Here is a 27,116-nt window from a genome sequence, read left to right on the forward strand (position 1 = left end):
CAGAGACAATTCAACCGCTTCACCTTGGAGAGGACTTAAACAATCAAATTGCTCGACTGTTTGGGCCTAAGTTTTAATTTATAGTTCTGAGAGTCATTCCTTTCAACAAAGGGAAGTTTTGAATCAGTCTGTGAGGGAGTGCAGGGCACAGTGTCTATATCCGAGGATAGTCCATGAAATTTCTTAACGTGGCTGGAATGTATCCATCCTTTGCGGCCCTCCACTTTCACGGCTGTTCTTGTGGTCAGCAGGACTAGCTTCGGTGTTTTCCACCTGGGCTCCAATTGGGTTTTCCGATCGAAATTCCTCACAAACACCAGATCCCCCGGAGCAACGTCATGGGGTTTCACCTCAGTGTTGTCAGGAAAAGCTGCAGCTACCTGTGAACGACAAGATTGTAGTGCAGACATCAAGGAAGCCAAGTAATCTGTCAGCATATTACAATTAACATCAGTTATTTTACGTGGTATAGGCGTCCCCCACATATTTGGTGGTCTTCCGAAGATCACCTCATACGGGGATAGCCCTGTTCGAGAGTGTGCTACCATTCTTATGTAAAATAGTGCAACTGGTAATGCTACTATCCAGTCAACACCTTTCTCCTTACATATTTTAGACAATCTGATTTTCAAAATTTGATTATGTCGTTCTACGAGACCTGCTGCCTCGGGGTGTCGGACACAGTGGAATTTCCACTGATATCCCAACAAAAGTGAGACATGTTTCATTAATTCGGATGAGAAAGGCTGGCCGTTATCTGAATATACAACACGTGGTAAACCGTACCGTGGGAAGAATTCTCGAACTAACTGTTTGGCAGTAGTCGGGGCCGTGTAATCTGATACTGGGTACGCCTCAGTCCATCGGGAGAGAGCGCAGACAACTACCAGAACATATTTGAATCCTCGACATCGTTCCATCTGGATATAATCCATTTGGAGCACTTCAAAAGGATGGTCAGGAGTCTGGAATCCACCCTGTTCTACGGGAACACTTTTTCCTGGGTTGAACTGACAACATATCATACAGGTACGGACTTTTTGTTTAGCTGCCGCTCGTAAATGTTTGTTGAACCAAATGTGTTGAATGCTATCTAGCATAGCTTTCTCTCCTAAATGCGCTGGGCTGTGAATTGTAGCTATAATGGCTTGGACCATAGAGTCAGGAAGAAACCATACAGATTTCTCCTTCGTCATCCATCCCTGATCTGTCTGGATCCCTCCTAGTTCAGTCCATTTCTTTAATTCTTCTGCAGTAGCATGTGTCTGTATGTCAATTACGTCAAGTGCGGGATCCTTAATTGTCATACACTGTGTTGGTGTCTGAACTATTGGCTTTGTCATGTCTAATGTGCGATTCTGAGCAGTCTGTTTAGCTGTTCTGTCAGCTAAATCATTGCCTTGAGAAATGATATCAGTAACCTTCGTGTGTGCTTTACATTTCATAATCGATATGGCAGTTGGTAGATGTATTGCGTCTAACAAGGCATGAATGAGGGTTCCGTGCTGAATGTGGGCACCATGGGAGGTTAAATAACCTCTCTCTCGCCACAGCACGCCGAAGTCGTGTACAACTCCGAATGCATAACGTGAGTCAGTGTATACATTAACTTTCTTATTTGTGGCTTGAATACAGGCTTGTGTTAGAGCAATAAGTTCTGCTGCTTGGGCTGACAAAGTATCTATACAATTTGTCTCAATAACTTCAGTGTCTGTTGTGACTGCATACGCGGCCACTAAGTCTCCTGTACTTGCTCTCATGCACGATCCATCTACATACAACGTCAGGTCTGGATCTAACAATGGAACGTCTGTCAAGTCTTGTCTAGGTTTCGTCTTTATTTCAATAATTTCAACACAATCATGAGCTAGTGGGTCTGTTCCAATTACAGGTAATAGTGTAGCAGGATTCAATGTATTACACCGTCGGATCTCTATGTGTGGCTGAAACAATGTCAGTTCATAACCGGTAAGTCTTGCTATGGTCAAGTGTTGTGTCTGTGTTCGGTTCACAAGAACTTCTACTGCATGTGGTACTTGTACTGTCAATGGATGTCCTAACACTATGGTATCGCTTTGTCTGATTGCTAAAGCTGTTGCTGCCACTGATTTCAGGCACGCGGGCAAAGCCTGAGCTACGGGATCTAATGTACTGGAAAAATAAGCACATGGCTTGCGTGATCCCGCTTGATCCTGAGTGAGTACTGACAAAGCAGTACCTTCGCGTTCTGTAACGAAGAGTGTAAAATGTTTGCTATAACATGGTGTTGCTAAAACAGGTGCTTGGCATAAAGCTTCCTTTAGGCTTTCAAAAGCTTGTGTATGTTCCTGAGTCCAAGGGAGAACAGTCGATGTGGCTGCCTCCTGTGTGGTTAACTGAATGAGAGGTTTTGCTAGAAATGCGTACTGAGGGATCCACTGCCTACAATATGAAGTGAGGCCTATGAAAGCCCGCACCTCCTTTTGTGTCTGGGGTATTGACATGTTAGCAATTAACTGGATGCGATCTGGTGTAAGCTGCCTTCCCTCCTTGGACAGCGAGTGACCAAGATAAATAACTCGCTGGACACAGAATTGCAGCTTAGAAGGAGACACTTTGTGCCCCTTGTCGGCTAGAAAATGTAAAACTGTCAGAGAAGCCTTTTCACATTCAGGTTCGCTTCTCGCGGTGATCAGCAGATCATCGACATATTGAAGCAGTGCAGTATTGACTGGCATGTGGATACTGTCAAGTTCTCGTTTCAGTGCTTGGCTGTAGATGCTGGGGCTTTCTGTAAATCCTTGGGGAGCGCGTGAGAATTTAAAGCTGCGCCCATTTAAACTGAATCCGAACAAATATTGGCTTTCCGGATCTATTGGGACGCTGAAGAAGGCATTCTTGAGATCAATTACAGTAAAGAATGTTGCTTCGGAATCAATTGCTGTCAATAATGATGATATATCGGGGACCACAGGAAATTGTGGCACAATGCACTTGTTTAGTTCACGCAAATCAATAACCAATCGGTATACTGGCGGAGCAGTAGGGTCAGTTCGTTTAAGAATCGGAATTATCGGCGAATTACATACATTGGAGTCTGTTTCTATAACTACTCCTTGGGCAATTAGCTCATCAATGATTTTCAACAAAGCCACTACAGCATCTTGCGGTAACTTGTATTGTCGCATTCGTGGTAATACCACTCCTGCCTTGAGTGTAACTCGGTATGGTGTAATGTTCATGCAACCAACATCAGTAGGGCCTTGTGCCCATAGATGTGCTGGTAAAGTCTGTAGTCGGGGATCCATGTCTCTAGACACATAGTGACCTTTAAAATCACGTAAAAACAATCTTACTCCTTCCGGAGAACAACATATTATGGCTCCTAGGGCTTTCAGAGTTTTAATTCCTAACAGATTTTCTGGGCATGATTTAGTAAGCAATACATCTGTGGTTCGTGTCAAAGGTCCTATCGTAAGTGGAAGAGGCTGTGATACTTCGTTAACAATAGGTTTTCCTGAAAAACCAAGGGAAACATTTTGAGAGCCTGAGAGGGGTGCCCCTGGAACTTCACTACGTTTTATAGTTGTACGACTTGCCCCTGTATCGAGTAAGAATTTCCTATCTTGGCCTAATAATTTACTATGTACATAAGGTCCTTCTTGATCTACAGGAATCTCGATAAGCGGTAAGTCAACTTCCCTCTCTAGGTTGGTTCATGCGTAACGCTGATACTCTGGATATTCATACTGTGCAGTCTGATACATTTGTCGTGTGGTGGTTTGTGTGGCAGTAACAGGCAACGGTGGTGCAGCTGGCACAAACTGTATTGGCTGTTGTGCGGCTGGCATGGCCTGGGAATGTGGCATAGCTCCTTGTTCATTCTGATCTTGTCTGAGTGGCCGTGATCTTTCTTGTGTTTTACCTATGGCGATATTGTGTTTTAAAACTGGACAATCGTGTACGTAATGACCTGGCTTTTTGCAATAATTGCATGTCCCTTTTACCGGTCCTGCTGAATCGGACTGTGTCATACCCTTTTTATGTCCTTCAGCCGGTACTGTCTGAGACACTAGCATTTTCATTTTTGTATCTTTCATACGTCTTTGTTCGTGTTCTTGTTCATCTCTAATTCTATTGTGATGATACTGTAACATTTGTAGCATTTGTGACGGAGTGTTACTTTGCCAGGTACTCTCGAATTTCAATATTCTATTCTTTACTGGAGGTAAAGCATTTTCTACTAATTTTGTCACAAATAAATGTGGATACGACTCACTACTTGTTTTTATACCACTATTTATTCCAAAACATTTTTCAAATCGGGCATAATAGTCACTTGTGTCTTCATCATGCTTTTGTTTACAGGCCGTGATTGCACCCCAATCTTCCTTTTTCGTAGTTAATAAACGTGGCAGTACTTGTACTAGTAAACCTGGTAATGCTTTGACTTTATCCCCGAGCCCTGAACCTGCAGCTCGGGCCTTTTCTTCCGTTTCTAATGCTGTCCAATCTATCTTTTGGTCTCCCACTTCCCACTCTTTTTCTTTCAGTTTTTCATAAATGCCAGCAGGTAAGAGCACCTTTAATATCGTCATAATGTCAGGATAGGTATACTCTCCCATCAGCAACATGTCCTTAATTTCTCGGTGGAAACCCGCTGGGTCTTTGTCATGACTTGGTACTACTTTCTTCATTTCTAACAATTCAATTTTTGATATGGGTGTGTATACAAATACACGGTGAAACTCATTGTCTTCGCCTTTTATTGGGTGCACTTCTCGTAAGGGATTTTGTCTATCCATATAATACGGCGTTCTTTCTCTGCGGGGCAGCGGGAAAGAATCCGGATTTACAAAAAGGACATACTGTTTACGTGACACTAATATTTCTTTAATTAACTTGTTACTAGAACCTCTCCATCTGTTCGTGAGTAGTTCCGTTAATATATCAGGTAAAGGACCAGGGTCAGCATGTTGGCTCTTATATAGTATAAGAAGCTGCTGAATCATATAGATTCCAGCTAAACGTTGTTCATCTGTACTAAGGTTAAAAAACGTGTGTGCTACGGTCTCATCACCGTATTTTTCAGGACTGTCAATCCAGTGAACGGCTGATCTGGCTAATTCTTGCTCATCCAGGGAATCGAGGAGATGGTAACCCCTTCGTCCTCGTAGTATTTTATCTGCGGCTTGGAACAAATGTTCAGGAGACTTTAAATTTATTATAGGCGTCGGATACGTTCTGCTATTATTTGGACATTCTGAGTGTATGGGATCAGAAAAGTATCTAGTATTATCACAGGATCTTCCTCTGCCTACGTATGCTATGGTTTCTGACTGTCTTGCGGAATTCCCTGATTCGGATACTTCATCTTGCTCGAACTCGTCTGTTTCCAATCTTTCTTCGTGAATACGTTCTATTTCTCTACGGATTTTTCGGCACATGGCTATTATACAGTTTTTCTTATCGTGTCTCCCTTCTGATATATTCTGGCTCCATTTTGTAAGAATTAGCATTGTATTCGGGTCTACCCCCGGTCGGTCTTGATTTCTGATCACACAGTTTATGAGGAAACGTAACAGTTCCCCCTGTATCTCTACTTTCTGGAATTCCATAGCTCTGTTAATACATTCTGGGTCTCGCCCTGTTTGGACAAAATGATATATTTTATCTAGATGCGTAATCATTCCTGGTAACCTCGCTAAATACTCTGCAGCTCGTCTGATACGTAAGGATGCCAGGACCATTTCGTCCTCTTTACCGACCACCGGGTCATATCTACAATCTATAAGGAGTTCCTTAAGCGTACGTTCACTTACGAACTTGGGTGTACGTGAATGCGCTGATTCTTGAAAAACAAGTTTATTTATTCTAGGTGGCGTAAAAGTATTGCTTGCACCTCCCGTGGCCCCTTCAGGGGCGTCGGGTGTGAATGGATTCGTCGAACGTGATACAGCAACTATAGGTGTCGATACCACTGTAGAATCGATTGCGGGGACAGATGCGGAAACAGATGTGCTTGCCGGAGCTCGCGTCGGGACTTGCTGTTGCACGGGGACAGATACCTGATCCTGACGTTGAATCCCTCCGCCAGACGGTCTATGTGGTGTGGGGTTAGCATACTCGGGAGCTGCGTCGTCTAGATATGAGGAAAGAAAAACATCTTCTGCGGTTCTGGGATGCCCTTTTGGATGTACCCTAATTGGAAATAATGGGGGTGGCAAGTCTTTTGGCATTTCTGGAACAGCCTTAGGTAGTCCTTCGGCTAGGAGGGGGTACATACCACTCATAAGAGCGTTTCTTTGTCTATCTACTTGTTCTGATTTCACTCGGATACCTTCCTCAATTAATATATTTTCTTGAACTTCCTTTGAACTCTCTTTACTCCTCTCTTCTTGTCTACGTGCTTTTTCTGTACGTCTATGAGATTCTTTACGCCATAACTCAACAGCGTCTTTCTGTGACTGTCTGACTTTTCTTTTCCATAACTCTTCCTCCACTTTCATGATGCACTCTGCATCCCAGGTTCCCGCTGCGGGCCACCTTTGACTTTCTGGTAATCCCTTGGTATAGTCTACCCATAAATCAAGAAATAATATGGCATCTAAGCCATGCTTGTGATACATAAAATGCCCTGGAGTGTCCCTAGGAGGAATAGGAACTGCTTCTTCAAGCACCCCTTTTCTGGTAGTAATCTGTCTTAACTTCGAGAAGAGCGGCATCTTGACAACTGATTTGATACTTACTCTTGAATTTACTTAATACGAAAAACACAATAATGAACGGTGAACAATGAACAATCATTCATACCACAATATGCAAGACATTTGAACACTTTAAACATTAAACATTAAACATTTTAAAAATGACCGACGATGATGACAGTCTGCATAACTAATCACCAAGCTGAATTCTTGACAATAACTGAATACTTCGGAATACTTGATATACTGCTAAACAGTACATATACACTGCTAAACAGTGCAGACCGGATTTGTGTACCCAAATCCGTCTTGACCGGCACAACCTATGTGCTGTCAACACGCCTCCCCGGCGATGGTACTCACCGAGTAGCTCCTTGAAACGGAAGGCCTCAGAGAATGAACGGGACTCGATGACTGCGGACAGCGGACCCTCTGGACATCGAGATTTCGAAAACCTGGTGGGCCTCTGTATACCTCGGATCTTGCTCTCTCAGCTAGGCTCTGGTCGGGATACTTCGCACTTCTCACCGCCTCGTCTGGGTTGATCGCAGCCTCAGTCGCCCCCGCTTGACCGGAGGGAGCTTACAGGAAATCCTGCTGGTACGCGTTTATGGTCCGTCCAGCTGTGGCAGGAGACCGGGCCTGCAACGCACCGCCGGCGCGTGAGATGAGAAAGTGTCCCTGTTCGGGCGCCATTATGTGGTAAATATTCTTTTTACCTAAACTGAATTTCATACGGAATCTTTAAAATAAAGTAAAATAGCTCAGAATAACAAGAGGCAGAATCCGTGGTATAAGAGGGTTTCTAAATGGGCTTTATTCCATCCAAAATGGCCGACTCGAGTGGCGGCCTTCAGGTTCCGTCACCACGAGGGTTCAGGAAGTGAAGTACAATACTTTATTGACAAGCAGTAACTTTTATAATACATACATCACAATGAAGTGGATACAGTAGGCGTAACAATTGATAAGGACATTGACGTTTGGTGTGCGTAGCCGAAAATGGGTGTAATAATGAGTAAAAAGGAACATGATTGGCTATGATGTAATACATAGGTGGATCTATAAGATAATACTTAACATAGATGCGCGCGCAGCAGCATGACGTGTGATTGACGTGCAACTAGGGGGTGAAGGGGACTTGACATTTAGCTCTACATGTGGAGACGAGAAGTCTGGGGGGTCAAGTCAACCTAATCCCAAATCATATCTAACATCCTATGTTTAGAGAACTATGTTATCCACAAGAAGAGACTCTCGGACAGAATCTATTCTATACTGACTGTGTGCGTGTACAAGCGTCTAAGTGTCTATATGAGATGCGAGGGGCAGAAAACTTTCCATGGCAACAGGGCTATGAATTACTTGCAGGAGGACGGAAAGGCCGAGTCCTTTGCTTGTGAGCTAAAGGAAATGTTTACCTAAATCACTGGACAGGAATGCATCGGCTGAGGAGCAAAGTAGATAATTCGAAGGTGAAATACAGCTTCTTGGCAGGCAGGAAAAAACTGGCCGAGGCAGGCACCGTTAGCTGCACAGGGAGTAGGACAAAGTTCATGGATACAGATGCGAGCTCAAGCTGAAACTGTCAGAGACAGAGAGCAGGGAAGGCTTTGAGGACAGAATCGGGCCTACTTGCCTGAACTGTAAAAATAGAGTAACTTAGCCATATAAAGTCGGTGGCCTTTCATACTTAAGAATCGAATATCCAGCCCATTGATGGCGGATCTGACAGAGAACATGTTGACGGTGGACGCACATATGTTTGCGTTTTGGAAACTGGAACTGGAGGGAACATACATGTACCTGTGACATGCACATAGAACCGTTGGGGTCCAAGATAGGGGACATAACTGATCAGGAAAATCCACATTTCCACACAGGGGTAAAGTTTTGATAAGAGATAGACTGGTATTATTTGTGAAAAGCCCGTCTAGCGTGTGACTGGCTCTATGTGTGGGGCTGGTAACCAATTGTCGGAGGTCGATAGCGTCTAGCTCTGTGAGTAGGGTGACCGTATCCTTATCGTCAAGGCTTTCTAGATGGAAATTGAAATCACCTAGGATGGTGAAGTCCGCTTTCCCTGCTACGGGTTCCGGCAGGCTGCCCAGGGTGGTGAGCAACCCCGCTCGCGGGCCTGGGGGGCGGTATAGGAGGGTTCCTTTGAAGGATTGAGAGTTGTTGAGTTTTATGGAGAATGTTATAGCTTCACAGGTCGTGATAGGGATTGTCTCTGTCCTCACCAAATATTTGTCTCAATGCATTTTAGCCAGACCACCCCCTTCTTATTATTTCTGTCCTGCCTAACTACACAAAATCCTTCTGGGGTTGCGGTACAGAAGTCCGGGCCAGATGAGGGGTCTCCCCATGTTTCTGTTATAAATAAGATGTCTAAGGTATGGTTGGTTAGGAAGTCTGCTAATTCATATTTGTGTTTGGGGAGTGAGCGTGAGTTTACAAGTGCCGAATGTATGTCATCCTGTTTTGAGTGAATTTGTCGGGTCCGGGTGTCTCCTGAGATGTTATAGATGTCATTAACATTAAGTATAAAAGGGCATGCGGGACAACTGAAGGTTGTGTTGATTTCTAATGTGCAGGAGTGGAGGTGAGGGCGGGGGGGGGGGTGTTAGTGGAGTGGCCAATATTTTTTAGCTGGCTGTTGGAGTAGGCTATGAACTTCTTGGGCATGACTGGGTTATTTGGGCCAGGGTTCTTGGCCCTGGGCCCGGTCGAGGCACGGACGGGCGCAGATGGGCTTGCCTTAGGCGCACCGGCGGCGCGCCCGCTGCGCGCGTCCGCTGCGCGTCTGGGCGAGCATCACTATTTATGCAGCCAACTCAACAGCTAGACTGCTGACCGCCTCAATGGAGTCTGCAATACTTCCGGTCTGCGTCGTAATTCCCTCCACACAATCAGGAGAATCCGTGGTGGACCGGGGAAGAAACTTGGCGGCCACGTGATTGCAGTGAGTGCAGTGTGGTATTTTAAAAATCAAGGAATGCGGCGATGTGTTGAGTTTTAGAGGGATTTGTGAGCATAAGCAGAGTGATAAACATACATCAGTATATCAGCAAGTAACAATTTTAAAAACAGTGAAATGAGCGAGAAGCCCTTTATCAGGCGCTTCGTGAGCTGATGTCCACAGTAACTCGTACCTCTAAGCACGTCCGCTGCGCGTCTGGGCGAGCATCCCTATTTATGCACCCAACTCAACAACTAGACTGCTGACCGCCTCAATGGAGTCTGCAATACTTCCGGTCTGCGTCGTAATTCCCTCCACACAATCGGAAGTATCCGTGGTGGACCGGGGAAGATGCTTGGCGACCAAGTGATTGCAGTGAGTGCAGTGTGGTATTTTAAAAATCAAGGAATGCAGCGATGTGGTGAGTTTTAGAGGGATTTGTGAGCATGGGCAGAGTGATAAACATACCTCAGTATATCAGCAAGTAACAATTTTAAAAACAGTGAAATGAGCGTGAAGCCCTTTACCAGGCGCTTCGTGAGCTGATGTCCACAGTAACTCGTACCTCTAAGCGCGTCCGCTGCGCTTCTGGGCGAGCATCCCTATTTATGCAGCCAACTCAACAACTAGACTGCTGACCGCCTCAATGGAGTCTGCAATACTTCCGGTCTGCATCGTAATTCCCTCCACACAATCGGAAGTATCCGTGGTGGACCGGGGAAGACGCTTGGCGACCAAGTGAGTGCAGTGTGGTATTTTAAAAATCAAGGAATGCGGCAATGTGGTGAGTTTTAGAGGGATTTATGAGCATAAGCAGAGTGATAAACATACATCAGTATATCAGCAAGTAACAATTTTAAAAGCAGTGAAATGAGCGAGAAGCCCTTTACCAGGTGCTTCGTGAGCTGCTGTCCACAGTAACTCGTACCTCTAAGCGCGTCCGCTGCGCTTCTGGGTGAGCATCCCTATTTATGCAGCCAACTCAACAACTAGACTGCTGACCGCCTCAATCAGAGGCTTTGGAGAAGCTGTGGGAAGGCAGGCGGGGATTGGGCTATCAGCCAGTCCCAGGGGAAGATGGAGAAAAATTAGAAAACAAACTGCCTAATATCCGTGGGAAAAACTCGACAAGAATAAAAAATATGTTGCAAATTAGTAAATCCAGCATTATCGGCGTAGTTTAAAAAACAAGTTTTGTCAAAGCCAGTGGGTCTAAGTTTAATGTGCGTAAAAATTGTAAACACAGCCCTCACAAGTGCTGTTGACATGGTTGTATGCATAAATGCTGTTATCACAAAAGAGCTTGCCTGTGTATACTGCAAAGAATATATCTAAACAAAGATAGAGAGAGAGGGATAACTAAGGCACTCTCTTATACCCCCTGGTAATAGCCTGAATCAAACAACAGAAGAGTGTAGAACGAACAGTAATTAGTGAATAAAATGGAAGTGAAATCACTCTTGTGAGTAAAAAGAACCATCACTCACCAACCTAGTTGGCGACACACTTCGCCATTGGGTTTCCACCAGAGAGGCCGAGTGCCTCCCTGGTGTGCTACAATGCCTGGTTACAGGGGAGCAGGTTTTTTTGTCATCCAAATGTGATGATAGTGAAAAAGTGGTTTAAAAAATTACCGGTTTAAACCAAAACAATATTATTCATGGTAAACCGGGCACTATTAAAATGATGGTTGGATGTCCAAATAGTCTTGCCAAATTCATCCAGACTCATTCATAGTGTAAGTGAATAAAATCATGGTCAACATGTTTCTGCCTCGTTTCGCTAATTTAGCGAGGCTTTCGTCAGGACCAAAGGAAATAGACACACCACGGCGGTATGCACACACTTAGGCGCACCCTAACCTGTGGTGTTAAAAAACATTTTTGCAAGACTTACAATTAGTAGTCAGGCCTCCCACATTTCTGAAAGCCGTGTGTATCTCTGAACAGAAAAGAAAAACAAACACACAAGCACAAATCGTACAGACAAACATTTTCTTGGTTGTCCTCGAGACAAAACAAACACAGGAGTGATTAAGCTCACACCTTATCGTGATGAATGGTACTCTTAACTGTATCACTTCGTATATACAGTGCCATTAACGACGACCCACTTCATTAAGAGGTCGGGATAAGCCCAGCACCATATACTACTGTAATATTTATTGGGTGCCTTGTCTCCAAAAGCACAGCTTCTTGCAGCAGGAGATCGGAGTGTCTCTATTATGGGCTCTGTATTAGTCAATGCTAATCACTTTACAAACACACGCCTGTTTAGTTAGACTGAACTGTCCATATAACATGGTGGAAATGAACCTTATGGATGTTGAGTGGTCAAAGGAGAAGGTCTGCTTACTTGTAAACTGCAGAGGAATTACCCCATGGGTCCAGGCGGGGGGCAAGCACTTATAGTCACACTCCGTTGTCGAAAAAACACATAGTGCAGCCAATTAGCGTCAACGCATGTTAAATATCACTCACCCATCGTGTAGGGATAGCGTCGTAAGTAACTTACTACTCCAAAATCCGATGCCCACAATCAACCTATTTTTGTCCAGTAACAGGACCCCGACGATGTTGATCAGTGGGGAGACAGGACTTTAAGAAATGCTGCCGGTAAAGCATCCTGATTCCAGCGCACACATGTAGTGACGTCATAACGTCGCGACGCGTACAGCGTGAAACAACTAGACCCGTTGGATTAAAGTTAGATGGGCCAACCAGTTGAAAAAACACGAAAACTTTATTCATGCTAGCCGCTAACAGTGAAAACTAAACCCTCCCTTACTGTTTTTCAGGGGTTTGATTTCACTGAGCACTCGCCCGTAAAAAAGGAGTTTTTTTTATTTTTTAAAAGAAATTGATATTAAACACGGTTAGGAGACCAATCATGAATTTTAGTATGAAAAGATCGGTAGATAAAGAGGCCCTTTATGGACTCATGGTGCAAGTTATGAAACTACATAATCATATCTGGAATGCGTGCAAATTTATTTCACAGATGCGAAAATGCTCGCAGCCTTAGTAGAATTTTTTTTTTAACACCCCAGGTTAGGGTGCGCCTTAGTGTGTGTATACCGCCGTGGTGTGTCTATTTCCTTTGGTCCTGACGAGAGCCTCGCTAAATTAGCAAAACGAGACAGAAACATGTTGACCATGATTTTATTCACTTACACTATGGATGAGTCTGGATACATTTGGCTAGACTATTTGGACATCCAACCATCATTTTAATAGTGCCCGGTTTACCGCGAATAAAGTTTTTTTGGTTTAAACCGGTCATTTTTTAAACCACTTTTTCACTTTCATCACATTTGGATGACAAAAAAACCTGCTCCGCTGTAACTAGGCATTGGGGCACACCAGGGAGGCACTCGGTCTCTCTGGTGGGAACCCAATGATGAAGCGTGTCACCGACTAGGTTGGTGAGTGAGGGTTCTTTTTACTCACAAGAGTGATTTCACTTTTATACTGCAAAGAAGACATGAAGAATTGAATGTGATAGACAATGTGATGATTCATTGCACTTTTCAGCTGTAAAGTAGTCCCTCATGCATTCCGATGTAGCACATCCTGCAAAGCAAAATGATACACCAAACAGCCAATAGCATGAGACAAGAGAATAATACTCATCTAAATGGAGTCAAACCCCATTCTTTGTTATCTATGTGTATTTGTAAAGCACACTATCACCCGCGAGGATATCCTGGCACTAAGCAAGTGCGTGTGCCTAGCCTTACCTCTGGCAGGTTGGCTAATTGAAAAGCCAGGTTTTAAGCTTCTTGCACAATTTGTGAAGAGAGGAGGAAGCTCTGATGTAGAGTGAAAGGTCTTTTCAGGCTTTTGGGGCGATGTAAAACAATGCCCGTCCTCCTGATCTGGTTCTGTGTATACGCAAGATGTGTGCGAGTAGGAGTCCCGGGGAGTGGAGGAGTCTGGGTGGTTGATAGAAGGAGATGCAACTGCTGAGGTAGTTTAGCCCTGAGTTGTATAGTGCCTTGAATGTGTGTGTGAGGAGTCTGAATTTAGCACATGTGTGCATTAGGAGCCACTGAAGTCCCCTGAGGTGTGTTGTGATGTGAGTTCTGTGTGGGAGGTTGAGGATGACTCTGGCTGCCGTGTTCCGGATGGTTTGTAGTCTTTTAGTGAGTTGCTTGGTGATCCCGGCATAGATGATGTTCCCATAGGTCTTCTTGCTTGTGAAAACGGCGTGAGATTTTTTCCATTTTGCTGTTGATGATTATTCTGAGGTTCTTGGCATGGGTTCTGGGTGTGGAGGAGTCCCATAGTGAGGTGTTCTTGCCAGAGATCACTGCTTCTGTTTTGTTGGTGTTGAGTTTGAGACAGTTGTCTTTCATCAAGTTAGCGATTTCAGTTCTGCGGGCGGTGAACTTGTTGCCTGTGTTGGATGTGTTGTCCGAGAGGGGAAGTATGAGTTTTGGGTTGCCTGCATAGGAGAGGATGTTGATGTTATGTGCGCGGATGACATTGGCCTTCAGGATTATGAATGCGTGGAAGAGGGTGGGGATAAGCGATAAATCTTGAGATACTCCACAAATGAGTTTGCAGGCTTCTGAGGTACCAAGCGGACAGTTTGTGTGATCTAGCTGTTAAAAAGAAGCAGATCCAGCAGAGAGTGGATCCTTGGAAGCCAATGTCTGGCAGGTGCCTGGTGAGTTGTGAGACTGTATTTTGGAAAGACAATGAGCACCAGGCTAAGTGCTATGATAGCTAACAAAAGCTTATAAACTCTAGAGACACAAAAATGAGTGAATACAAGTATTTAGAGAAAATATATATCTATGTTTTTATTGATATTCTTTTTGATTTTTTTATATAAAAAATATTTTGATTTTATATATATAACAATTAATGTTCATTCAGAATTAATTCTGCTACCAAAAACACATACACATGATAGTTATTACCCATTCAAATTGGAACCATCTGTTGATGAAAATAACAATGTAACCTGAGGAAAATATGTCACAAATACTAAAAAGAAGATGCAAATGTGTCTATGATATTCTCAATTTCATAATCATGTACAATATCCTTATGGAGTGAAGCATGTAATCAAAACCATGTAGGACACTAATAATATTCATAAGTTGTAGGTTGAACTGTGTCAAATGCAGGAGAGAGGTCCAGGAGAATGAGGACTGCTGTGTCTACTCTGTCATGGATGTCGTCTGTAGTGGCGATGATTGCTGTTACTGTGGTTGGACCTAAATCTGGACTGCATAGCGTTGAGGATCTTGTGGTCGCTGAGGTGGTCAGTTAGTCATTGGTTGATTCGTTTCTCAAATACCTTTGCTGAGTATTGTAGGAGGGAGATGGGTCTGTAGTTGGAGAGCGTGGTTGAGTCAGCGGATGGTTTCTTGAGCAGAGGCATGACTGTGGCATGTTTCCAGGTGTCTGGGAATGTGTGTGCATCAATGGAGGTGTTGGGAATGGGTGTTAGTGGTAAAGCATTGCTAATTTTTATGTCTGGCAGATGGACTGCATTGTCAAGCCAGATCTCAAAAAAGAAAAGGAAATGGACAAAAAATATAAAACGTTGACAGAGTGGGGGGATTTACCTCCATTAAGAAAATAATGCAGTGATGCAGAGTAATAGATGATTTTGAAGTTACTCTTGGCATCTATTCAAATTATATCAGGTATCACTCCACCACTTGTAAATAAGAGATTATTAGAGCCTAATAAGTATTTCTTATATGTTGATAATTTAGGACTAATTTAGTAAAAAAGATATCTTTGTAATTATTGGTAATCAGGGCATGTCATAAAGATACAGAATTTAAAATGTATGAGACAGCTTAGGCTGCATATATATTGGAGTATTCTGATTTACCTCATCATTGATAATGTCCCACTTATAGTACAGCTTATTGTTACCTATTGTTAATAATCAAAATATTGCTTTAGTAAAAGGTATAGGAGTTAGATAAAACAAAAGAAATTAAGGTATTGTATTCAAAACAAATTCATACAAAATACAGTTGTTTCACCAGCAGACACTAGGCCATCATTCCCTCTCTCACATGCCTACAGCAAAATCATGTAATTTATACAATTATAAAAAGTCAGGCCTACTGACTTTGTGAAAGGGTTGCCCACAATTTTATTACTAATGAAAAATGGGCATTTCAGTATACATGAACATTTCAGTGCACTCTGACAATGATGCCTTTCACTATTGAAAACAAGACCTATTCGCTTTGACACACTTTCAGTAATCCCCATTTAATTGCGAAACCATATGTCTGTTTTTAGGTCTCGCCTGAGCCTGCGCAGGCAGTGCTCGGCGAGACATTTAGTGTGTGGGCTTTTAAAAGTCCGACCACACGCTTTTGGCTGGCATAGAGTGTGTGGTTACGCGCACAATGACGAGAAGAGGCGCAATTTGGCTTTCTTCTCTCAACATGATGCACGCACACCACTCGCCAGCCTGCTTTTGCCGTCGCGCGCGCACCTCAATTAACTTTCGCGCATGTCTTGGCCCCCACTCTGCTCCTCACTCCTTTTGGCTCCACTCTGCCATCTGGCTTTCCTCGCAGCACCCCTCCGCCCCTCCCCCACCACAGAGCGCGTCTCGCGGCAGTGTGTCTTATTTTTTACAGCTGTCTTGCTTTTCATTTGGTTTTGCTTTCGTGACCCTACTTTATTTTGCCCCCTCTTGGCTATGCCAATGCTTGTTTCTGGTGCTCTTCGCCGCTGTCGTTAGATGAGAAAGATCGCACTAGCAGGCTGTTTTTTAAATGCTAATTACGACAATGCAAAACGTATTTACAGGCGGCATGTGCACATTAATAAACATTGTGTCGTTAATATAAAACGATCAATTTAAAAAGTGCATTGGGATCTTCACTAGGGTTCAAATGGAGTTACATTACCTCAACAAAGTGCACGGTGGTGCTGCAGTTCAGTTGATGGTGTAGCCTGGACGACACAAAGTATGTATGTATGTATGTATGTATGTAAGCTTCCACAGACTTGATTCATCAGGAAACTGGCCTTAAATATATTTCTGATTTGGCTGCAGTACGCCCCCTATTACTATGGCGTGCAATATGGCATAAAAAGGAAACTGCGTTCACACAGTCTGTAATTAAAGACTGCCTTAAGTTAGATCTATGTCATCGTATTCCGTGGTTAAATTATATCATTTTTTGGTATAATACTTTGTTTGGAATTAATATTCATTCAGAGCATATAATACCTCTTTCAAGGCAGGAAATTAAAGACACTTTTATATTGTATAAGATGGAAGAAAGAAGTCAACAACTTCGGACCCAAAAAACTTTTGTATTTTATAGGCAGCTTAGCCTTAAGAGTGGGCTTCAGTCGTACTTGGTGGATGTGACTAATAAATCGCACCGATTTGTATTAGTACGTTTAAGACTGGGCATTGTACATCATCTAGTATCCTTCCCTGTAATAGGGGCAGGTTCCAATTCAAACTGCCCTTGTGATAACGTCTCTAAACAAAGCTGTTGCCATTTCCTGCTATTCTGCAAGTTTTATGTATTCTTAAGGAAGTTTTATTTGAAACCTATCCTTTTAAAATATAATATCCGTTTAACAGCAGACGCTATGAACTTATTATGTTCCCTTCAAAGCCCAGACGTCTGCTTCTATGTTGCATCTTTTATTTTGAAGTGTAGAGCTGCCAGGAAATCCATAATTTTATGATTATGAGAAATGCGTTTTATAATGGCTATCATGCAGATGTGTATAAGTTTACTATGATTGTATGGTGGTGCTCTAGATAGTTTTATGTTTTTACATGCCATCTTACACATTGTTGTAATAACATGTGTAAGGTTATCCTGTTACGTTTGAACTTGTGCATTAGCTTTTACTATGGCATGGGGGTGTTTTCTACCATGTCATGGATTTTATACTTAGGCATACGTCACTTTATTTCTGGTATGGAATGATTCCTAAATTATGGAATTTTTGTTCCTTGAGTAATAATATACTAATGCAAATATGATTGCCTAAATTTTGTACTATGCACATATCACTTTATTAGCAAAGGGGAGTTTATAATTCCGTTTGATTCCAAGTTTACCTTGCAACATCTATTTACTTATTAGCGACATCTGTCGGATTTTATTTTATTTTATCGATGTGTATTTATGTATGGTGCTTTATCACTCCGTGCGAGATACTGGTCCCGGTTCAGTGATCTGTCATTAGATTGTAATTAAGTCAAATATGTGTCATAAATTTTTATTGTATATTATTATGTGAGTTCAGCTTATATGGTTGTATTTATACTAACCGAATAAAAGCTTTTTGACTTGACTTGACTTGTATGTATGTATGTGTCTTGTAAAGCGCACCGCTGCACTGAGGCGTCGTGGCGCTGTAGACCGCTGGGGAACCCGTCCTGGTTATCCCTGTGAGATGGTCCATCCAGGGTATCTCCAATGTGAAACCAGGCATCCCGGGCGAATGTGGGGGGCCGTTGTGGAGATGAGGCAAGCTAATGCCCAGAGTTGCCGAGTGTGATCCCTGGTTAGAGTAGGCACCGAAGCGAGAATTATCGAGTCCGCTGGCCCTGGTCCACGACCCTGCCGCGTCGGGAATTGAACCCTGATCCCGGGCCGTCCTCTGCTTCCGGGTCTGCTGCCTCTAACCAGTGAGCAGCCACACATCCTGTATACTTCCAGCCCCATGGCACGTCTTGCAGACATGGACGTATTTTACTGAAGGGCATATGTCATGATAAATGGTGATTACTCTTTTTCTTCTTTTTGAGGTCAATTCCGAGTACTTGCCAATTACTTAGCTGTTGAATGCTTCTGCTTACTAGCAGCCTCCTAATTTGCAAGTTGGTTAACTAAAAGGAGGGAAAACATACACGCATGGGGACAAAGAGCCCCTCTACTCTTGTCTGATAGGGATAACTCTGACTCGCGCTTGTATGACAACCAATCTACCAATAATATGGCATATATGCGTTTTCAGTAGTCAATGATACAACTTTCAAATTCTGGTTTCATTTGTTTGATTAGTAAATAATTTTACCAAACTTAAGAAGTAAATGGTTAAAGCACAAAGGCTAGCCTAGAATACAAAGCAAAAATGCCTAATTTTTTTTTAGAAAATCTTACGCTGCAACCGAAAGGTTACAACTGGTTTATAGCATGTTATTGTTTCTGTAGAATTGCCGTTATAAATACACATTACCCACCCTCCAAGTGCGTCACTCCTTATTCATTATTGGGAGAACCAGTAACACGGATTAAATTAAGTGAATCGGGGATACAATCCCATATGAATTATTTCACTGTCTTTGCCTCATAATGGAACGAGGGACTGAGCTCCTCTGTTCAGTGGACGATGCAGAGATGCTACCCTTGGACCAGCCGAGCTCTAGGTCATGGGGCTTCACAACAGATATTTTAGCATTATTAATATAGGCTCCAAACATCGTCTTTGCACTCTTCTTGCATTCATCTTTTAGTTGCCTTGCCCTTCTTGACATAAGTAGGCTTTGACAGAACTTATAAATGTGAGGATTACCTCCACCGTATTGAGCTTGCTTTGCTATGACACAGTAACACCTGGGTCTAAATTGGAGAGGGAGGAGGGAGTGACATCTGGTCCCTGAAGACACATACATCTGGTTTAAAACAGCTGTACTAGTCCCTTGCCATTTTTGCAGGGAAACATGGATAGTCTGCCACTCATTGCCAGTCAAGCACACTCGAAGGCTTTTCACATGTGAACATGCAAACTGCATGTACTTTCAGTTTTCTCAGAAGTACTCACAGCATTGTTTTCCCAGGCTTGGAACTCAGACATTTGCCCATCACTTATCCCGCTTGCCTGGTTATGAGTTATTCTTCCCCTAGCCTGCTACGGACACGGAGTTAGGCCTCTGTACCAGTCTGCGAAGAGGTGGGCAGCCTGTGCCCTCCTTTTCAATCTCAGCATTCACCATACAGATGAAATTGGATTGCCCTACTCCAGGCTCTATATCTCTGTTCATCAACAAAGAGATGCATTTAAGGGAATTGGGAATAGGTGAGCCAGGTTACCGTGCACGGATCTCCTACAGACCAGTCTCAAGGATGCAAGAAGTACCTGTCAAGACAAATCTTGCGCTGGAGTCAACATGTGGTGACCTCCGCGGATAGTAGGATGGACCAATTTGGTTGGGAAGGTCACCTTCCCAAGACTGATCACTCCCAAGGAAACTAACATTGCACACCTGCGCCTACAGTCTCAGCGTTCTCCTTCCAACTTACCAGTAGCCGGGGATAAGGGTTCTGATATAAGACCCTTCAGGACCAAGCCCAAGAGTCTTCCGATAAGTGCATGGTGATATCCCCACTGGGACCACCAACCTCCAGGTCGCTGAGAAGAGTTTCCAGTCCTGAACTAGTGTGTGATAACCTAATGCATTCTGGCTTTGTAGTCTCGTTTTTCTTCCTCTGATTAATTAGTCTAAGAGACCTTAAATCAATAATTTGTATTTTAAAGGTTCAGGACTAATAAATAAAGTTATTTAAAAAAAAAAAAAAAAGGTTGAGGACTGAAGGCAGTAATGACCGGAATTATGTGGTAACCCTACCACTGTGCAGGTCACGGGCACCAGGATATCCCGTCTAAATGGAAAAACACCAGCCGACATGGGGGACAACATTCTAGGAGAAAGGCAGGGCTATCCCTTAAAAGAGGGGGAGCCTTGGTGTGCCTTGCCTTGTCTATGTGTCATCTTCCAGCACTTTATTGTCTTCATGAATCCTTGCTGAAAGGTAGTGTTGGTATACCCTAGTCCTTCACAGAACCTAGTTACAGCGTTGTTTTCTCATCACAATAATAACATCCCTTGGAGAGGGAGCTTTGAGCAGTCATCGTTGTGTGTTTATGAAGTTGGCTAACATCTCCCAGGATACCCAAGCACTGAAGGACTGCATCAGGGGACTTTGATTTCCAAGAAGCCTGGTATGCACTTGGTAAATGGATGCTGTGAAAAGAAAAGAACACACCTAGAGAGTTACAAGTGAAAAGGAGGCTGCATTAAAAGTGACTAAGGAAGCTGGGAGCTCATGAGGAGAGGGCCAGGAGTGTTTTAGAGGCACATGTTTCAATACTAGATAATATCCCAGCTCAGTAAATTCTTAAATGGTGGCTGCCTTATGTCGTTTGACAAATTAATATAAACAACAAAAAAAGTGTTGTCAAAGTCTAGAAATCCAGTTTTGTGCGTACGTTTTCAAGACGGCACCCATTGGACACACAGTCATAAAATTAGAAAGGAATACAATATGGAAGTGGGCTCAGCAAAATACTGGCTCCTGAGATGGCCTATCAAGGAATCTCACAGAGCAAACCTTCTATATGCTTGGTTTCTCGCACGGGGTAACAAACACCGAAACCACTGCCTACTATGGTAATCTTTGACATTCCATGTAATAAAATACCTGTCATTGGGCATTAATATAGTGTAATAACAATAGACACTTAAATGCCTATCGACTTTAACATATGCTTTTTGCAATAAATATGTCGGGCCTAGTGTCTTTATCATAAAATATCATAAACAGATCGGGCCTATCGCCATGATTATCGTCTTGCCACCATTACCAACTCAGTCCTGTATCGCGTATAAGTTTTAGCACATGCCAAAAAGTGCAATACACACAGTCTTTTGAGAGAAAGCACACACTATTGACCATATCAAATCCTGTTCTCAGGGGAACCAACTCGTGGATGGAGACGGAGCCCCTCTTTCAGTGGTACTCTGAGAGGTCCTTTTTGTTGATCACATAATTTGAGCTATCAGTTACACTCTCAAGCAGGTCTAAAAATAAATGTAGATTAGTGTAGCCCGGACATCCCATACTGCTCTCAAAGGCAACTATGCCCTCTGATGCCTAAAGCTAATAATGTAAGGGGAGGGTGTTTGGACTGCAATACTTTCCTCATGACTGCCCTCCTCCCATCTGTGCTGCTGCTGGAGAAAGACAAACACTATACATTATCTAGTTTTCTAAGACTCTTTTACAGCATTACCAATGTCATGTAGGTGCCCCTGAAAGTTGAAGCCCAGGCAGCTGGATAAACAAACAAAATGATCACAGCTACCTAGAGGGCAAGCACTTTTTGTGGAAGCACACAACTTCGGGCCAATCAAAACATCTACTCCTGACTCCCAACATGTGGGCGCAGCCAAAGCCCCTCTCTAGTGAGGCTCATTTAATTGTCTGGTTACAGCTGCGCTGTCAAGCCAGACCATAAAAAGTGTGAAGAACTGACCAAGTTGCCGCACCCCCTCGTCATCAAGAGGGGCCAACCACTCACGCTCTGTTTTTCTATAAGAATGATTAGAGGTCCAGTAGGACAGGATCATGAGAATGCAGAAGCTAAAGGGTGTACTCAATTCTGTCAAAGTCAGTTTTTCAGGGTTGATTCAGAGTACTAATGGAGTATTCAGTGTTCTCGACACATTTCCTTTTCCCTTTTTAAAAAAAAAATATTTTTATTCATTGCATGATGTCAAATATACAAATATCAATATTCATCATAGCATACCCAATTTAACATTTTACAAAATAAAAGAGAAAACAAGAAGAAAACAAGAAAACAATAAGATGCAGATTGAAATCATCATCATGCAAAATATATATATATACACACACATACATATATATACTTGAAAACATTAGACTAAGGCGTCAGCCGAAACGCGTCATGTTTCAAAGCGGATGAATTAAAAAGAAAACTCGAAAGAAAACCCCTGTGAGTGCTTTCCTAATGCCAGAAGGGTGAAAGGAGTGAGCGAACATATATATATACATATATACATACACACACATATACAAAAAAAATGTTTTCCCACCCATTACCTCCCACTACCTCCCCCCACCCACCATACAGGGGTTGTGCAGCTTCCCTTATCGTCTAAGAAGAATCCTATATCTTTCATTCCATTTAGTCATTGGCTCCCAGATTTTTAGCCCTTTCATCCAAGCCTGTGTTCCTCTTTTCTCATAAATAGCTTTCTCAAAGTTGTAATTAGCCGTCATGCGAGACAGCCACTGATAAAAAGTTGGGGGGAGGGATTCAGCCAAGCTGAAGCCAGACATAATCGTAGTGTTGCCATACTGTAGGAACCTGGGGTCACCAGGCCCTATAGGCGGTAACGTGGCACGAGCCGGTCGGGCAACCAGAGGGCTATGTGTTAAGCAACCATACACCACACACTCCTCATGGACTAGGGACACACACAATAAGTGACGCCACACCGTTTAAATTATGCAAATACTTCAAGTTTATCCAAGTATAGCTGGTCAGTTGCAGTTCAGGAAATAACAAGGCGATACATGCATCATAATACCATCGATCAGTAAATACGACAATCTTGGCGATATATATGCAGTGCCTAATCTTATACATACACTTCCTGAAGATGGCTCAGCACGGGTGATTATAGCGCTGCGCGCGTTAAGCAAGGTCTTTCTCTGAACAGGACATCTAACACAGAGCACTACTCGTAATGGGTGACACTGGGTACGTTAACATGGAGCCGGTAGAACTGAGCGCTCCTCGTAATCAATGGCACTTAATACTGTGAAGCAAGGCATATCAAACAAAGCGCTACTCGTAATGGATGACACGTAACACTTTCAAGTGGAACATAGAACATAACGCGCTACTCGTAATCAATGGCAGGTAATACTTTTGAGCGGAGCATATAACACAACGCGCTACTCGTAATCACTGGCATGTAATACTTTTGAGCAGAGCATGTAACACAACGCGCTACTCGTAATCACTGGCATGTAATACTTTTGAGCAGAGCATGTAACACAACGCGCTACTCGTAATCACTGACATGTAATACTTTTGAGCAGAGCATGTAACACAACGCGCCACTCGTAGTCCCGGTCTCTCAGGACGTGGAAGCGGAGTCGGTGGCGTGAAGCGCCACGCGAGGGTAATGTCAGTCAGTACTTCGGAAGGCTTTCAGCGGGGAGTGTTACCGGACTCGAGGAGCAAGTCCCTATGCTCCGGTGCAGTTCACAAAGCACCGCACTCAGTCTCGCTGAAGGGGGGACACGGAACGGATCCCTCGGCGGGGTCTCTCCGTCGCGCAGGCAGGGGAGGGGACTCCCACGGAGGGGACAACCCGGGCCAAGTGCAGTGTGGTTCCCAGACCAGCAGGGGGCGCACCAGGGGGGATCTCGGCCTCCGGGCTTACCTCCGTCTCGGCGTCAGCAGGCGTCCGTCCTCACGACGATGGGGGAACTCGGCCCCGACCTTGCGCACCTCCTCACACGGCTGCGACGGGGCCCCGGGCTTCTCCTGGGCCTCGTGACACAGCAGGGCACTTCTCCAGGCCTCCAGGCCGCGGCGGTGAGTGCGCTGGCTTCGTCGTCGCAGGGGGGGGCTCAAGTTAAGGATGGGGATATGGTGCTCAGCGGAGCACGCTGCCGGGAGTCCCAGACCAGGGCAGGGAGCGCGGGGGTCACAGCGCTAGTACCTGGTCGATCCCCGGTGGCTTGGCAATCGGTTTAGCATTTAGTTCGATAGGTCAGCTTGGACACGCAGTCTCAGCTCTGGCATTCAAGGCTTACGGCTCGCTCTTGTCATGCAGTCTCAGTTCTTACAGTTAGGTTTCAGTTCTCAGTTGACAGATGAAGTCTTGTGGCGCAGATGGATCTGGCGCCCTTAAGGGGTTCTGTTACAGGGGGTAGGAATGGAGAGGGCGACTAGATCCTTCCTAGTCAGGCTGGCAGAGAGTCTCTGGGTCCTCCTACTACTGGGCAAGATCAGTGGGATTCACAGGGCACCTCACTCACTTAAGAGGCAGTACCTAAATCCTGTCACTCTCAGAGGCATAAGTCCCTGGCTAGGCCCTACCGCCTACACTCCTGGTGGATTCTTCCAGCTCTGCTTCACCCCAATGGCCAACTCACCACAAAAGTTTCCCTCCCACTCTTAAGTAGCCCTAGGTCAGGTGACCTCTAGCCAAGGCGGCAAAAGTAAAACCCCACCTCCCTTCTAGAAGGTTCCAGCATATTCCAGGAGCTTCCCCACTCTACCTATGGGACAAAAAGGCGGGCTGGTGTCGCAACATTGTTGTGGGTCCCAGCCAGCTCCTGGCAGCTAGGGTGCTACTATGAAAAACGACCACCCTGCAGTAGCAGGGGTCTGTGGCAGCCATCTTGGGAGAAGGGAGCACCTGCACCTTAACACTGATTGGCAATGAAAAGGCGCCCGGAGACCTAGTCCAACATAAAAATGAGGGTGGAGAAAATGAGGCACGATACAAAAATAGAAGGGGAGACCACCCTAGGGCTGACAGGTCCAACAGCCGAAAGAGGGGAGAGCTACCCAACCTCTAGGGAGTTCTCTTCACTAAGGCGGAAAAACCTGGAGAGACCGTCAGCATTGGCGTGGTCAACTCCGGGCCGATGTTCCACCCGAAAGTCCATCCCCTGTAGGGAAATGGACCACCTCAACAACTTGGGGTTTTCGCCTCTCATCTGCATGAGCCAGCGAAGGGGGCGGTGGTCGGTCTGGATAAGGAAGTGAGTGCCAAAGAGGTATGGCCTCAACTTCTTCAGAGCCCATGCCACCGCGAAGGCTTCTCTCTCAATGGTGCTCCATCGCCGTTCCCGAGGGAGGAGTCTTCGAGATATGAAGGCCACAGGTTGGTCTTGGCCCTCGGTGTTGAGTTGCGAGAGCACCGCACCTATGCCGTGCTCTGAGGCGTCGGTCTGTACAATAAATTCCTTGCTGAAATTGGGTGTTGCTAGTACTGGAGCTGTACACATCGCATTTTTCAGCGTATCAAAGGCTTCTTGGCATGCAGCTGTCCATATGACCTTGCGAGGTTGTTTCTTTGAGGTCAACTCCGTCAAGGGGGTCACGATGGTACCATATCCCTTGACGAACCGGCGGTAATACCCAGTGAGGCCGAGGAAAGCTCGGACCTCTGTTTGGGTCTTGGGGGGCTCCCAAGCCAAGATGGTTTCAATTTTGGCCTGGAGGGGTTGCACCTTACCTCCGCCCACCAGGTGTCCCAGGTACACGACAGATCCCTGTCCAATCTGGCACTTGCTGACTTTAATGGTTAAGCCAGCGCGTTGCAGCGCCTGCAATACCTCCTGGAGGTGTTGCAGATGGTCCTCCCAGCTGCTACTGAAGACAGCTATGTCATCCAAGTAGGCTGCTGAGAAGGACTCCAGGCCAGAAAGTACCTGATTCACTAACCGCTGGAATGTGGCCGGAGCATTTTTGAGCCCAAAGGGCATCACTCGAAATTGGTAGTGGCCCTCTGGGGTGGAGAACGCAGTCTTCTCCCGTGCTCCGTCGGCCATGGCAATCTGCAAATATCCGGATGTCAGGTCAATGGTGCTGAGGTACCGGGCTGCTCCCAGCCGGTCCACCAGCTCATCTGCACGTGGAATGGGGTGAGCATCTGTCTTCGTGACAGAGTTCAACCCCCGGTAGTCCACACAGAACCGAAGCTCCGGTGTCGTACCCGGTGGGGCCGCTTTCGGCACCAACACCACTGGACTAGCCCACGGGCTGCTGGAAGGTTCTATCACCCCCAGCTCCAGCATCTTTGCCACCTCACGCTGGATGCTATCCTTCACTCGGTCAGAGAGCCGGTAAGACTTGTTCTTCACCGGAGGGCTCTCCCCTGTGTCCACATCATGGGTACACAGATGAGTGATTCCAGGCGTGAGGGAGAACAACGAGGCGAACTGTCCCAGGACATAGCGACAGTCCCTCTGCTGCTCTGGGGTCAAGGATGGGGAGAGGACTACACCTTCCACCGAACCATCCTTCTCTTGCACCGCTAGAAGGTCAGGAAGAGCTTCACTCTCTTCCTCTTCGCTCCCATCCGTCACCATAAGGAGAGCAAGCTCCGATCGCTCATGGTGCGGCTTCAGGCGGTTGACGTGGAGCACCCTGAGGGGCTGACGGGGGTTTTTTACATCCACAACGTATGTGGTCTGGCCTCGCCTCTCCACAATGTCGAACGGGCCAGTCCACCGGTCCTGGAGGGCACAAAGCTCCCCAGGTTCCATAACCCACACCTTCTGTCCAACGTCCAACTCGACCGTCCGAGCGTTGCGGTCATACCACTCCTTCATCACGGTCTGGCTAGCCTCCAGGTTCTCTGTGGCTGCCTTCCACAGCTTGGCCATCTGGCTGCGGAACGCCAGCATGTAGCTGACAATGTCACGGGGAAGCTTCTGTGAAGTCTTCTCCCACCCCTCTTTCACTAAACTGAGGGGACCCCTAACGGGATGGCCATAGAGCAATTCAAACGGGCTGAACCCGACTCCCTTCTGCGGTACCTCCCGATAGGAGAATAACAAGCAGGGGAGGAGGACGTCCCACTTACGCCTCAAGCCCTCTGGAAGGCTTCGGATCATCCCCTTCAATGTCTTATTGAAGCGCTCTACAAGTCCGTTAGTCTGGGGG

At 45.0% G+C, this 27,116-nt stretch overlaps 2 protein-coding genes across 4 annotated transcripts in view; one reads left to right on the plus strand and one right to left on the minus strand.

The window, feature by feature from the left end:
- ASTE1 (asteroid structure-specific endonuclease 1) overlaps positions 1-27,116 on the minus strand; it is a 291,631-nt gene that overhangs the window by 125,451 nt on the left and 139,064 nt on the right. The gene's annotated exons all lie outside the window — the stretch shown is intronic.
- The window catches only part of NEK11 (NIMA related kinase 11), an 835,513-nt gene that overhangs the window by 43,941 nt on the left and 764,456 nt on the right, over positions 1-27,116 (plus strand). The window contains exon 1 of one of the 3 annotated variants that reach the window (XM_085630660.1): positions 617-1,029. The exons of the other annotated variants lie outside the window; for them this stretch is intronic. The gene's annotated coding sequence lies outside the window, so the exon portion shown is untranslated. Of the gene's footprint in view, positions 1-616; positions 1,030-27,116 lie in introns of those variants that run through there. 3 annotated transcript variants of the gene reach the window in all.

This window comes from Triturus cristatus, chromosome 10 (genome assembly GCF_964204655.1).
Source record: "Triturus cristatus chromosome 10, aTriCri1.1, whole genome shotgun sequence".
NCBI lineage: Eukaryota > Metazoa > Chordata > Amphibia > Caudata > Salamandridae > Triturus > Triturus cristatus.